The sequence below is a fragment of the Mustela putorius genome, unplaced genomic scaffold (genome assembly GCF_011764305.1).
Source record: "Mustela putorius furo isolate JIRA1106 unplaced genomic scaffold, ASM1176430v1.1 tig00003834_pilon_pilon_pilon, whole genome shotgun sequence".
NCBI classification, from domain to species: domain Eukaryota; kingdom Metazoa; phylum Chordata; class Mammalia; order Carnivora; family Mustelidae; genus Mustela; species Mustela putorius.
This window is the reverse complement of record NW_025421987.1, coordinates 66,906,923-66,920,242: the sequence shown is the minus strand read 5'-3', so window position 1 is coordinate 66,920,242 and position 13,320 is coordinate 66,906,923. Positions and strand designations below refer to the sequence as shown.

Sequence of the window (13,320 nt, the reverse complement as noted above, 5' to 3'; positions counted from 1 at the left end):
AAAAGAAATGAAATCTTGCCATTTGCGACAACATGGATGGAACTAGAGCGTATCATGCTTAGCGAAATAAGTCAAGCAGAGAAAGACAACTACCATATGATCTCCCTGATATGAGGAAGTGGTGATGCAACATGGGGGCTTAAGGGGGTAGGAGAAGAATAAATGAAACAAGATGGGATTGGGAGGGAGACAAACCATAAGTGACTCTTAATCTCACAAAACAAACTGAGGGTTGCTGGGGGAGAGGGTTTGGGAGAAGGGGGTGGGATTATGGACATTGGGGAGGGTATGTGCTTTGGTGAGTGCTGTGAAGTGTGTAAACCTGGTGATTCACAGACCTGTACCCCTGGGGATAAAAATACATGTTTATAAAAAATTAAAAATTAAAAAAATATATCCTCATTAACACACATATCTAATAATCAGTATTTTTTCAATACAATATAAAGGAGGATTAAAACTGATTGAAATAAAACTCTACACATCATCTGCTCTGCAGTAATTATAATTAACTCAGGAATCAATTGTAATGTAACAGTCAATATAACAAATATTCTCAGCAAGTTGAAGTTCTGTACCTTCATATAATAAAATAATAACTAGATGTAAAATACATAAACTCTCTGCAAGCCATAGGGTACAGTGTACACAATAATCATTTACTCCACAGTCTTGTACTTAACTCAGTTTACCACAAGCTCTATCTTGGAGAAATGTATCAATAAATGTAATACAAAGTGAACCTGAGTTTTCTGTCTGGTGCATCACATCATTTCATGAAAAGCCTCTAACTGTTTTTCTACCATAAATCTTCTGATGATCGTAATGAAAGATAATAAACATAAAGAAGCATTTATTTTTGTAGCAAGTTATAAAATACTGAAATTATTCCTTTAGACTAGTGCGCTCCTCTTTTCAAGCTAATTCATTCATCTGAGAGCCTAAGGTGATGATGGAGATTATGGGTAAACTCTCTATACCATGTCTATGTTTTTCTTTTCTGGAGAGCTAGTGTAGAACATTCTTATTTCTTCCACAAGCTCAAGTAAAGCTATTGGCTACAATTTGAGTCAAGGTTATGGTTGTCCCAGCGGTGCCTTGAATCTGGAAAAAAGGCAGCCTGTATTTAACCCTGAAGGATAGCAACACTTCTTAACTCTTAGTTAAACATTGTCTCTGATAAACTCTTAAGAAATAAGAAAATCAAGCTTTTAGTTTTATTAAATCAACAAGGAACCATTTGGAGAAAAACAACAAAATACCGTAAGTTGTGTAGCCCTGAATGTATTCCATGACTTATTAGCTCTGATTTGATTAGCACACTTAGTTTTAAGTAGACCTCACGCCAAATTCACTGGCTCTAGAGAATTATGTCACATACTTGTATTGATAGAATGCTGTAAGTTCTTTTGCTAATATTTACAGAGTACTTCCAGGCTATGCTCTGAATTACAGACTGATCTTCCTAACCTCCAAATAGCATTGAAGTCATAAAGCTACATCATATTTCAGTTTCTAAGCTTTTGCAAATTAGTCTCAGGATTACCTAATGTAGTTCCTTCTACATTTTGCCATCCACCAAGGCAAACATATTTTTTGGTATTAACATTGCTCATTTTTTCATTTCTACTATCTCTAAGCATTAATGACTATTTTCAAGTGTGAAGTTATAATTGATATTTGGACATATACAGAAAACTCATTTTTTATAACAAATGCTAGAAAGATTTATGTTTTTAATATTGTTGTTGTTTTATTAGATGATACATCAGGAAAACAAAAACAAAAAACAAAATTGTGTCCTCATCACCATTCCTCTTTAACCACATCGTCAGAATATGTACTTGAGGAAATGACAACTGTTTGTGATTACCAGAGGTTCAATAGAATTGTAAGATTTAAAGGAAAAAATAAAAAAGGAGGGAGGGAGAGATGGATATTGAAAACTATCATCGACAAAAACAAACTAAACCAGAAGATGGAAGCAATTTACAAACTGCTAGATTTTGAACATAATGTAGAAAGCTTTAAGTCATCATACATTAATTAAACAAATATATACTCAGTGTGTAGTATGTATCAGGCTGGCCTGACCTTTTTTCCTGAAGCTAAGGAAACTGAGAATCATAACATTTTTTAAGTAACTAGCCCAAGACACACATTTAATTTTGCAAACTGCAGATGTCTTTAAGTGTTTTTATTTGACTTAAACTTACTTACATATAAAGCAACTTTAATTCGATTTTTTATTCCTTTTTAATTCAAGGAAACAAGTTAGCATTCTCCAAGTATAGTTTGGTAAGATTATTTCTCAGGCCTTATTTCCCTAACTTGCCCTTCCCAATCTTAGCCTTTGCTATTTTGAACTTTCCACAAGGCTATTTTTTTCTCCTTTTTCTTTGTCCTAGTAAGATGGCATTTTTAACTAAGAAAATACCAGGATCCTACCTAAGATATCAGCAAGCAATCTAATACTCCTTTAATCTCAACTCCAGCCAAAACAAATGTATTTTTTCTTTTTTCTTTTCTTCTTCTTTTTTTTTTTTTTTTTTTTTTTTTTGCCAGAAACAGGGAAACAATGCTATAATCATCTGAGACTGGATAATTATTAAGCAGCTAAGGAAAAGTGACAGCTTTTCAGCTATGGTCCATCTATCAAGCTAGCACACACACTGGGAAGACTGAATAAGAATCTCTATTTCACATATCACCAGTATGACAGTAGCTTCCAGTTTTCCCTTCTTGGATGTACTCAGGTCAAAGTTTGGATCTATACTCAATGTATAAGTGATAGAAGAAAATTTCTGGGAAGAAAGAAGCTATGACCTTACTCTTTTGCAGATACTTTGAGTTTATTTCTGATTTTAATTAATCTATTTTGTTAAAAAAGGACTGAAGGAAATGAGAATATATTATCCCCAAATCTGCCTCTTTGACATACTATTTTGAGCTGAAGGCAACTTAAGAAGCAGCAAATACAAGAAAAGCTCTCTCTCCGCTCCTCCTCCTTTTTCTGTTTAAAGGTAGGATATGAATTCTCCTTTATTGGGGAGACTCTGGACTCTTATCCCAGAGTTAGCACCAGAAGAGTCTGCAAACAAACCTTACTCCATCACTGTCCTTCTATACAATTACCATCCCTCAGTTTGCTGCCCGTGGCGACCTAAAACTGCTTTTCTTTATCCTTTCACTTTTCTATACACTTATTGTTCTTTTCTGAAGATGTTATAAGCTTGACTTCTAGGCCATCTTTTTGAGTTACTCTCTGAGTTTCTCCCAAGTAGATATAAAATATGTATGTTAATATACTTCTTTTTTTTCTCTTATTAATCTGTCTTTTGTTACAGAGATCCAGGCTGAGAAGTTAGACGCTAGAGGGAAAACTGCTTTTCCTTTCCCTACAAAACCTTGAATCCCCTCTTATTGAGGCTTTTAATTTTTGAAATCTAAGAAATTGGAAAGTTCAAAAGCTAAAAACAATAGCACAGAAACAAAAGCAAAGAAATGAGTTTTTATAATGAAATTATCTAATTGGTGAGAAATTATCTTTTAATAAAAAAACTGTCATCAAATAAATTCCATTCTCTAATTCAGGACTCAAGAAAAAATCCTGTATTTCCAAATGATAAAGTTAATTACAATGCTTTCTTTTTCTTAGTTAGAAAACATGTCTTAAAGTTAATAAACCAAGAGGTAACACCCAAGGATTCTTTTAAAAAATTCATGAATCCTTACTTTTTCAAAGCCATTTCCTGCTTGCCCTATGAATGCTTCCCTTATGTGTGAAAGACATCCTATTGCTAGATTTTGATGTCCCTTTTTCACAGTGTGGAGTATCCTCAAATGTTTGCTGATTTTGCACTGTACACTCATTTTTAAGTTAAAATCCTCTCCCCTCATCTTTTTGTTTAGCCTGCCATGGGAAGAGTGAGGTGTTGAATGGACCTACCACATAGATTCTGGCACAGGAGGTTTTTTTTGTTTTTTGTTTGTTTGTTTGTTTACCCAATAGAAAGGAGGGGCAGGATGAGCCATTTGATAGAGTTCCTCTGAGGGTACTCCTAAACTTCCTAATGAGTGACACCAGCTAATCGAGAGATTGGTTTATCACAATGATCTAAAATTAAACCGTATTGAGTTTGGTTAGAATCAAATACCTTCTTATTACTCATTACTGCTTTATGCTGAGTTTTTGGAATTGTGTTGGAGATATGCTGTTTTACCTTACAGTACACCAATCAATCACACAAGACATCCATATTTTGCTTTTAGCTTTCTTTACCTCTCCATTCCTACAATTCTTTTGCTCTCATCCATCCTGGGTTATAAACACAGCGTCAGCAAGATTTTAATTATGTGCTTCCTTTACAAAGTTCTCCATTGTCTATGATATTGCAAATATTCATTTTCATCATGAGAAAAACATTTTAAAAATTTCAGCTGAGGGAAATTCTACAAAACTCTTGACCAACATTCCTCAAAACCATCACAGCCAAAATATAAGCCCAAGAATAAGGAATACCTGAATATGTGTCACAGCCAAGAGGAGCCTCAGGAGATATGATGATTAACTGTAACTTGTTATCCTGATGGAATTCTGAAACAAAAAAAGCAAAAACTAAGGAAATCTGAATAACATGAAGAGTTTTGTTAGAATAATACGACCCACATGTTTATTAGTGGTGACAGATATATCATGCAACTGTAAGACATTACCAATCAGGGAAAGTAGGTGATGGGTATATAGGAATTCTGTATAATCTTCATAATTTTTCTGCAAATATAGGACTATTTTAGAAGTTTATAAAAATGTGTATTACATGATTTGCTATGCTCTTAAATATTTTATTCGTATTCCTTTTGTATTTAGAAAACCATTGACAGCACTAGCAACCTAATTGTAAACTTCTACTTAATATGGACTGAACTTAACACTGAACTTTAACAACTTCTTGTTAAAACAGTTTATGGAAGAATCTCATTTGATTCATAACATTGAGTAAAAATTCCTGAAAATCAAACATGCTGAGGTAACCATGAAAGGCAGGCCAATCATCAGCATAGCCCATAAAGTAAGTGAAACCAGGGAATTCAATCCTAACAAATGTATATATAATTCTAACAAATACATATTGTGTGTGTGTATGTGTGTATACATACATATAGATAACACATATACATTTTATAATTAAAGGAATATTTGGAAGATTGATCTGGATACTAATGGTGGTTTTAAGCCCCAAAGCTTCATTTCTCAGTTTGCTGCTAAAGCTAGTTTTGACAGTATGTAAGTTATATAGCTTTATGTAAATGATTTTCAGCAGCCACCATCAGCAATTTTAAAGGTACTCACTTATTCAGCAAGTGGTTTGGTTATATAGATATCTAGTACCAAATGATAGTATATGTGATTTTGCATTATATTTTATTTTTTTATTTTATTTTATTTTTAAAGATTTTATTTATTTATTTGACAGAGATCGCAAGTAGGCAGAGAGGCAAGCAGAGAGAGAGGAGGAAGCAGGCTCCCTGCTGAGCAGAGAGCCCGATGCGGGGTTCGATCCCAGGACTCTGAGATCATGACCAGAGCTGAAAGCAGAGGTTTAACCCACTGAGCCACCCAGGTGCCCTTGCATTATATTTAAAGTTTAATTTCTTTTAACATTTTAAGAAATTTGTGTTTTTCCTTATATTCACTATGATAGCTTGTGGAAGACAAGATAATTTTACTTTAGTTAACAAAGATCACAAAAACTTTATTTTTTTGAATATATATTGTTATGTAACTATTAACTTTTGCAGCAGTGCTGAGGATCTTTTATACATTTAATTGAAATCCATGTGTTTTTAGTTGGGGTCCCCAAAAAGCAGACCCTGAAAAAGGAATTGTGAACTAGTAGTGCATGAGGTAATCTCATAGAGAACCAGGAAGAGAGAGGGGAATTGAGAGGTTAGAGAGAATGAAAGAAATAAAAGATGCATTATGATTTTTTAAAATATTTTTATTTATTTATTTGACAGAGAGAGATCACAAGTAGGCAGAGAGGCAGGCAGAGAGAGAGGAAGGGTAGCAGGCTCCCTTCTGAGCAGAGAGCCTGATGTGGGACTCGATCCCAGGACCCTGAGATTATGACCTGAGCCGAAGGCAGAAGCTTAACCCACTGAGCCACCCAGGTGCCCCAAAAGATGCATTATTAAATAGGGAGCCATTTCACACAACTAGAACTCAGAGAGACAGTGTAGAACGTACTTCAAAATCTTCCTGAGCAAAAGGAAAACAAAAGCAAGATGAGTGACAGTGGGACTAAGGTGGGTGTTTGGAAATCTGAGGAGAACTGGACAAGGTATCTCAAAAGTACAGAGGTAACATTTCTTGTAGAGTAGAAACTCAGATTTATTGCACAGATGGGCTACAAGCTGAAGCCACTAATAATGATTATGTGGAGTTATATGATATTCAAATTAACTTTTTTTTGTTTATGGTATACGATTTAATTTTTCTGGATTTCTTTGAATAGTCTGTAGGGACATCAATTATGGCATAGGGGCATATGACTCACATACATGTTCTATAGAGTCTCAAAATAAGAGCTATATATAAGCAATATGTTTATTTTAATGATATTGATTTCATCTACATTTAGTATGTTTTAGTTTGGGATTCTTCCACCTCTGAAACAGGAAATTAAGTTTCTATCTCTCATGAATTTAACTAAAGAGTATTTCTCCTGATGAATAGTTATGCTTTTAGAGCAGTCAGCCACTGCCTATTATGTTTCTTCTTCTTGTCTGGTTGCTTAGGATTATCTTCTCTGTTATTGTCTCTGTAGTAACATGTTGGAGAGAAAGGAACATAAACCTAGTAACTGCAGTTTCATTACAAAATAATATTTATGGCTTTCTTGATAAGACCAGAATGAGAACAATACTTAACTCTCACTAGGTTGGGTTTTTTTTTTCTTAATATTTTACTGGATTTTCTGTAATTATCAAGTTTAGTATCATCAGCTCAGGTTAGACTTCAATTATTTCCATGTTTTGTGTTTAGCATATTTATGATTATTTTTAACAGTCTATCAAGCTCACAGTTTAGGTTGGACAGATAATATTAAGGGTGACTTCATTTTGAACTATCTGTCTCCTTAGTTAATATTATAATTTATTTAGTTCTCGCTCCTGGTCCATCAGACTTCTAAGTATAATAAAACTTGAGATATGAACAGAGCTTTATCTTAGATAACTCAGAATTTGTTTATTTTTTCAATTTTCAGTTTGATCTTAAATTTCTTCTGGTATTTTTTGTATTTCACCCAAATGAATATTCCAAAAGCAATTTATGAAACATTTTTCCTCAAATTCTGAAGCTTAAAGTGCATTTCTATTTTCTGTATTATGGATTTGCTTTATATATGTGTAGATAAATGTGAGCATATATACCATAAGCACATATGTGGACATGGGTTAAATGTAATGCGTTTCTATACAGACTCAAGAAGTATGTTTTTATTTCTTCTTCTCTGCTTCACTTGTTTTCCCAATCAATAAACTATATAAAAGTGTTGACAAAAGGTTGGAGGTAACAGTGTGGAATGAATTGTGTGGGTTCCTGTGGCTTCCCATTTATTCAAACAGAAAAGCCACAGGACCAATGGGCTTCTCTTGTGAGGCCACTGAAACACTCTGTGAAAGGTACTGAAGCCCAAGAGGCAGTAAAAATCTTTCTTTTGTTGTTACTAAAAGAATGCTGGCTGAAGTCTGCACTTTGGCAAGATGACAGTTTGAAACATTCAGGGTGATCATATATATGAAGCAAAGAGAGAAGCTACAAGGTTATGAGCTTATTCATTGAACCCTTGAAATATTACATAAATTATTGAATTAAAAACTATAACCACTACCCTCATAAAGCTCTCCTTATGTTCCAATTATTGAGCTAAGTACTTTTACTATATTTCTAAGAAAAATATTTTATTTATTTATTTAGTTGAGAGAAAGAGAGAGAGAGAGCAGGGGGAAGACAGACAGAGAGGGAAAGAGAGAATCTCAGATTGCTCACTTAGCACAGAATCCAAGTGGGGCTCCATCTCATGACCCTGAGGTCATGACCTGAGCCAAAAGCAAGAGCTGGTCACTTAACCAACTGAGTCACCCAGAAGCCCCTAGTACTTTTACTATATTTTCTAATTTAAATTACAATAAATTCTTATAAGAAAAACTGTAATTTTATAGTTAAAAAATGCAGTGCTCAGAAAGAAAATAACTTAGCCAAATTTGTAATTGTTGAGCAGAAAACCAAGTCAGATTTATAAGGTTGTAGAACAGATACTACAATGTTCCCATCTCATTTCTTTTTTATAAATTAAAGTAAAATATCATATTTTAAACTTACTACAGAGTTTTCTTTATGTTGTACTCTGAGTATTTAAAATGACAACTTATCCTAGATTTAAGTTTTCTGTAAGGCTTATGATAAACGTGAAAGTAAAGTCATGATAACAGAACTGTCTTACAAAAATTTACCTAATTTTGTGGACCATTGGCACTTGATTCTCTGTTATAAAAGTGTGTATTTTGTTTTATTAAAATCCAGAAAGGTGCTGTGGTTCATAAAGTTATTGATATCTTAATTTAATCAAAAACATTTTATTTTTTATATTAATTATAGAGGTATTCAAGATTTTTATGTATTTATTTGAGAGAGACAGAGATAGTGACAGAGAGCACAAGAAAGGAGGAGATAAATGAAGCAGACTCCCCATTAAGCAGGGAGCCTGATGTGGGCTCTGTCTAACTCTGGGATCATGACCTGAGCCAAAGGCAGATGCTCAACTGACTGAGCCACCCAGATGTTCATAGCTATAGGGGTATTCAAAACAGGATTTAAACAAAGATACCTTAAAACTTTTTTTAATGAGTAGAGAGCCCAGATATGAACCCTCGACTCTGTAGTCAAATAATCTTCGACAAAACAGGAAAAAATATACAGTGGAAAAAAGACAGTCTCTTCAATAAATGGTGCTGGGAAAACTGGACAGCTACATGTAGAAGAATGAAACTCGACCATTCTCTTACACCATCCACAAAGATAAACTCAAAATGGATAAAAGACCTCAATGTGAGACAGGAATCCATCAGAATCCTAGAGGAGAACATAGGCAGTAATCTCTTTGATATCAGCCACAGCAACTTCTTTCAAGATATGTCTCCCAAAGGCAAAGGAAACAAAAACCAAAATAAACTTCTGGGACTTCATCAAAATCAAAAGCTTCTGCACAGTAAAGGAAACAGTTAAGAAAACAAAGAGGCAACCCACAGAATGGGAGAAGATATTTGCAAATGACAGTACAGACAAAGGTTGATATCCAGGATCTATAAAGAACTCCTCAAACTCAACACACACAAAACAGATAATCATATCAAAAAATGGGCAGAAGATATGAACAGACACTTTTCCAATGAATACATACAAATGGCTATCAGACACATGAAGAAATGTTCATCATCACTAGTCAGTGATTTGAATCAGGGAGATTCAAATTAATGAGATGTCACCTTACACCAGTTTTAATGGCCAAAATTAGCAAGACAGGAAACAACATGTGTTGGAGGGGATGTGGAGAAAGGGGAACCCTCTTACACTGTTGGTAGGAATGCAAGTTGGTGCAGCCTCTTTGGAGAACAGTGTGGAGATTCCTCAAGAAATTAAAAATAGAACTTCCCTATGACCCTGCAATACCCACTCCTGGGTATTTACCCCAAAGATACAGATGTAGTGAAAAGAAGGGCCATCTGTACCCCAATGTTTATAGCAGCAATGGCCATGGTCGCCAAACTGTGGAAAGAACCAAGATGCCCTTCAACGGACGAATGGATAAGAAAGATGTAGTCTATATACACTATGGAGTATTATGCCTCCATCAGAAAGGATGAATACCCAACTTTTGTAGCAACATGGATGGGCTGGAAGAGATTATGCTGAGTGAAATAAGTCAAGCAGAGAGAGTCAATTATCATATGGTTTCACTTATTTGTGGAGCATAACAAATAGCATGGAGGACATGGGGAGTTAGGAGAAGGGAGTTGGGGGAAATTGGAAAGGGAGGTGAACCATGAGAGACTATGGACTCTGAAAAACATTCTGAGGGGTTTGAAGTGGTGGGGGGGGTGAGAGGTTGGGGGAACCAGGTGGTGGGTATTAGAGAGGGCACAGATTGCATGGAGCACTTGGTGTGGTACAAAAATAATGAATACTGTTATGCTGAAAATAAATTTAAAAAATGATTTAAAAACTTTTTTAAATGATAGAGTTGCTATACTCTGATCTCTGAAACTGGCCCTTGATTTTATTTTTTTAGGAAAAATAAAACTTCATATTTCTAAACCTCAGACAAGGGAGAGACATTCTAATAAACTTTACAATAATTATAGCAAAAAAATTATTTCTGTGACAAATGAAAGGCTCTATTTTCCAAACTCTAAATATGTTATGTAGCCACAAGAAGTAACCTATGAGAGTTAAATGAAAATTCTAATTACAGTACTTAGCAAAATATAGAAATTGTATGCTTTTCTATACACAAAAATCAATAACTATTAAAATCTTCTTGACTATCACTTTTTTTTTAAATGATAACAGAGGAACTGATAAGATTAATATATCAGGCAAACCCAAATTGACCTTTAAAAATTCCATTACATTTATCAATTTTGTATGATGAAAATTTTCTTTTGGCACTTTATAAGCTACAAGTAAAGGAGTAAAAGAATGAAGATCTCAGAAGTTACAGAGTCTTGTACAGTAAATAGAATACTCATCTAGTGATTAGACAGTTTCTATCACTAACATTCTACTCTGTATAGGATCTGATCAAGTTACATAACACTCTCCAACTGGTCTGTGCCTAACAATCAATTGGGGACCTAGCATGATCTTGATGAAGGTGCAGTAAAGAGGGAAAACTGATGCTTAAGGTTACACAGGCAAATATTAAAAGAATCAGTATTCTTGAATAAGTGAGAATAAGGCTCAAATTCAAATGAAGTCTTGATGATGGACTGAACAGGGAAAACAGTGAACAGACAAGAAGGCAGAATTGTGGAATCCGAAACAGGAAGAATGGTAGAAGATTTGAGATTCTGATCTACTCCTGCAGTTTTGGAAAAGCAACCCACAGGATTCTCTAGTGCACATTGTTAGGAACTAGGATTGGATTACTGGGATTAGAGGACAGGGTCAAGGATTTGCAAATGAAGAATGGCTGGACTATGACATGTCCAGAAATTACTGAAGGATTTTTAGTAGAAAGATATGTAATGATCTATAGCAAGAGTGCTATAGTCTAAAGGTATGAACTTCAAAAGTAAAACACTTTGAGGAGGTTAGGGGTGGTCACTGGTTAGAAAGCAGCAGTAGAGAACAAGGAAGAGGTAAGGTAGAAGAAACTGTGTTTTAATCTGTAAGGATATAAACAAATCTCAATAGATAAGATGTCAGCTTCTTGTCTGACAATGGGACTGCAGTATTTAACATGTAATATATTTTAATCTCTTTGATTCTACCATAGTTATTTAGCTTTTGAACTTTTCTATCTAGTTTCCTTTCCCATTACTGCTTCTAGCTTAGTGACTGACCCTATTTAAAGCACCATAAAAAGGCTTAGAGTCACTTCATAATTTCAGTTCAATACTTGCCTTAGTTTACTTAGATTATAAACTTTGCATCTGGCTTCATGTTATAATAACCCACGGAATTTAAAATGGTAATAACAAAAAGCTACTGTCCTGCTCTACCCCCACCCCTGAATGCTACCCTCACCCCTGAACCTGATAGGAGGTTCATTCTTGGAATGCTTAAAAGATCCTCCCCTGATTCTAATGTGTTGCTGAGTAGAAAACCCTAGCCCAAGACTAAGGAAACCAAAGGCATTAGTAGCACATTAGCTAAAAACAAAGATACTCACAAACAAGCAGCCAGCTATCTGGCTAACTCTTCTCTGGGGTTTTCCTCAATCACCAGCCAACACAAAAATTAGAAAACAAATGGAACAAGATGGGACCCAGGAGGGAGACAAACCATAAGAGACTCTTAATCTCAGGAAACAAACTGAGGGTTGCTGGAGGGGGAGGGTGGAGGGAAGGGATAGGGTGGCTGGGTGATGGACATTGGGGAGGGTATGTGCTATGGTGAGTGCTGTGAATTGTGTAAGACTGATGAATCACAGACCTGTACCCCTGAAGCAAATTTGTGTTAATTAAAAACAAAACAAAACAAACAAAACAAACCACAAACAAACAAAAAAGAAAACAAAGCATTTAGAGTTATTTTCTCCTATATTACATTTCTTGCCTTTTCCTTTATTTTCTGACCTTTCCTGCTTTTTCTCCTTACCAGATATTATTGCTACCATTCTCATATTTTGAATGATTTGTAGATTATTGTGAAGTAGTTGTGTTTTTTTTTTTTTAGATTTTATTTATTTATTTGACACAGAGAGAGATAATACAACTAGGCAGAGAGGTAGGTGGAGAGAGAGGGAAGCAGGCTCCCTGCTAAGCAGAAATCCTGATGCAGGGTTTGATCCCAGGACCCTGAGATCAGGACCTGATCTGAAGGCAGAGGCTTAATCCACTGAGCCACCCAGGTGCCCCTATTGTGAAGTATTCTTGTACTCACTTTTTTGCTTATCCTTTCTCCCTCTCTCTACCTGCTTCCTTTTTTTCTTTTTTTTTAATGTGCTTCTGGAAAACTCCTCAGTTGTAAGGTATACTTTAATTCAAATTATCAGCAACACTAAAGTAAGCCATGAAGACCTGAAAAGGTGCTCTTTTTCAATATTTCCATCCCTTTTTAGACTAATATCACGTATCATTGGGCATGATGATCTTAATCCTTCTGTCTGGCCTCCCTAACTTCATCCTAAATACTTGATTTTTTATACAGACCTGCAATTCAACCTGAAGAAGTCAAATCAGTTTACACTTACATATGTCACATTTTTGAGCACTCACATAAAATCCATTTATTCTACCTGAAGTGTATTTTGTTTGCCACAAAGCTTTGACTGTTGCTGTATATGAAGAATGGCCATACTCTCAATAATAAAAAGTATTCACTGAAAACCTAACCTAAACTGTTTTACGTTAAAAACAAACAAACAAACAAACAAACAACCCCTCATTTGAGTCTTTTCATGTTGCAATTATCACTTAAGAAAAATACATGAAAACTCATTATTTTAGTTATATTTGAGTTTGGAATATCTCGCTATCCACCTTGATAAAATGAGTCTTTGATGAGCAATCTGCAGTAAAAACAATGAA

The 13,320-nt window shown here is 34.8% G+C and overlaps 1 long non-coding RNA gene across 1 annotated transcript in view; it reads right to left on the bottom strand.

The window, feature by feature from the left end:
- LOC101676194 overlaps window positions 1–13,320 on the bottom strand; it is an 80,173-nt gene that overhangs the window by 41,440 nt on the left and 25,413 nt on the right. Inside the window, exon 2 of the long non-coding RNA XR_200948.2 lies at window positions 4,523–4,597. This is a non-coding gene — a long non-coding RNA (uncharacterized LOC101676194). The remainder of the gene's footprint in view (window positions 1–4,522; window positions 4,598–13,320) is intronic.